This window comes from Nicotiana sylvestris, chromosome 1 (assembly GCF_000393655.2).
Source record: "Nicotiana sylvestris chromosome 1, ASM39365v2, whole genome shotgun sequence".
NCBI classification, from domain to species: Eukaryota; Viridiplantae; Streptophyta; class Magnoliopsida; order Solanales; family Solanaceae; genus Nicotiana; species Nicotiana sylvestris.
In genome coordinates, this window is record NC_091057.1 from 54,583,078 (window position 1) to 54,585,512 (window position 2,435).

A 2,435-nucleotide genomic window follows, 5' to 3' on the forward strand; every position below is an offset into this window, starting at 1 on the left:
TGAAAGATCCTGGCCATCAATCTCGATTCATCCAACGGCCAGAATCTAATTACCCGTTACATATATAAGCCTAACCCTTTACCTAGCCTCAACCATTTCCCCAATTTTGATTGCTTCCGAGAAGGATTTGCCAACTGCGGACATCATGTTTTGAAAATAATCTAGCTCTTGTTCCTGAATGACAGTGATTAGCTCGTGGTCATCGATAGGTGGCTTAACTCTAGCCGCTTGCTCTCTCTATTTAATGGCATATTCCCTGAAACTTTCAGTTAGTTTCTTCTTCAAGTTTAAAAGGAAATTGCTATCTGGGGCGATGTCGATGTTGTATTGGAACTGTTTAACAAAGGCCTGGGCCATGTCATCCCAGACATGCCAGAAAGATGTGTCTTCATCCATAAACTATTCGGAGGCTACTCCCATAAGGCTTTCCCCAAAATAGGCCATTAGTAATTCTTCCTTTCCTCCCGCACCTCTTAGTTGATTGCAATACCTTTTCAGGTGGGCTATGGGGTATCCATGTCCATCATACTTTTCAAATTTGGGAATCTTGAAACCAAGTGGCAAACGAACATCGTGGAACATACATAGATCTTTGAAGGCAATACTCTTTTGACCTGCCAACCCTTGCATGTTTTTCAACTGTTGTTCTAAGTTTTTCATTCTTTGGGTTATTTCTTCCTGTTCCATCTTTCGAGCAGGTTTCTCAATCTTTGCAAGAAAATCAAATAGGTACGAGTGTTACTCAGGAGAGTGGTACTGTTCTTGCTGGGTAGCAAATTGTGACTCTTGAGTTTTCCTCTGCACCACCGTCGACTGTGGGATAGTGAAGACGGGCATAACAATAGTGGTTTTCTGATTGGTTGTCGATGGCACACTTTGGAAGCGCGCAACAAAAGTTCCAACTGTGACCGTACAGTTGGGATAAATACTGAACCTAGGTGGATAGGATTGATCAGACAATGAGACCTGAGTGGTAGTAGTCGAGATGGGTGTGAACTCTGGGAAACCATGAATAGAAAAAGGCGGTCCTTGGCCATTGGCCCATGCTTGACACATTTCAGTCATTTGCTGCTTTAGTACTCTATTTTCCTCAACCACAGTAGACTCTTGTTGAACCCTCTGACCTTGAGTATCTTAAGCACCCATAACAGCTTCGATGTCAGTTGTCAATGGAATTTTCCCCTTAGATCTTGTGTTTCCAACTTACCACAAACCGGCCACCTCAAACTTTCTTTACAATTCAAAACAAGAGACACGTTAGAATGGACTCAGTCAATTATTATCAAGGTTTTGTTTCCTTTTTTTAGTCGATCGAACCTGATGTGGGTTGCCTACATATCATGTGAAAACATGAATCAGATCTTTGCGTAGTTTGGGAAGATCAGGAATAAAATAAATAAACTAACTCTTTTTTTGGATTTTGAATTTTTCTTTTTTTATTATTTTTAATTTCCGAGAGAAAGACTTATAAAGAAGAAAGAAAATATTTTTGGATTTCAATTTGTTTGTTTTTTTTAGAATTTTTGAAAATAAAGACTTCTAAAGAAGAAAGAAAATATTTTTTTTGAATTACGGTTTTTTTTCGTTTGGAATTTCGAAAGAAGAAAGAATTTTTTTTTGATTTTCGAACTTTTATTTTGAATTTATGAAAGAAAGAATTCTAAAGAAAAAAGAAAGTATTTTTGTATCTTTACTTTTCTTTTTAATTTTCGAAAGAAAAACTTCTGAAGAAGAATAATATTTTTGGATTTTGAGAAGAAATTAAAAGAATTTTTTTTTTAGATTTTTAAAAAAAAATTGGAGTCTCAAAAAAGAATTTTCTAAAGAAGGAAGTAAAGGAAAATACTTTTGGATTTTTTTTTGAAAATTGTGGGCCAGAGCCGATGAGGTTTGCCTACGTATCTCACATCCGGTGAGAATCAGACTTGCGTAGTTCGGTCAGTTTTGACATAATCGGAAAATCACGATATTGACTCATTTTGAAATGACTCTTTTTTTAGAAATTCATTTTTCATTTTTTTTCTTTTCAAAAATTTTGACAGAGTTTCGGGATATTTTTCAAATATTGGGGTTTTCAGAACCTGGCGAATTTTCTCTCCTACCTCACTCTTGGTTTTTCTCTTGATTTTATTCCTTAGCCAATAAACAAGCAAGCCGAAGCAAATAAATGCATAAATAGCACGTAAGAAGCATCAGAATGGGCTTTTGTTTTGGGTAAACCTGTCCTAGACGGACCCAACCCCTATATTGAGTCCCCAAAGTCAAATGCACGTGATGCAAACAGACGTTCCTACTAGGGATCCAACATGAGGCTATGTTATTTTAGGTTTAAACCTAGGGGTGTGTTCTAGACATGGCTTACCCAAGCGGACAGCTTGAGCCGAGGCGGGGGCAATGAACCGGGAACACGAAAGTCTACCCGACCTAGTTGCTGA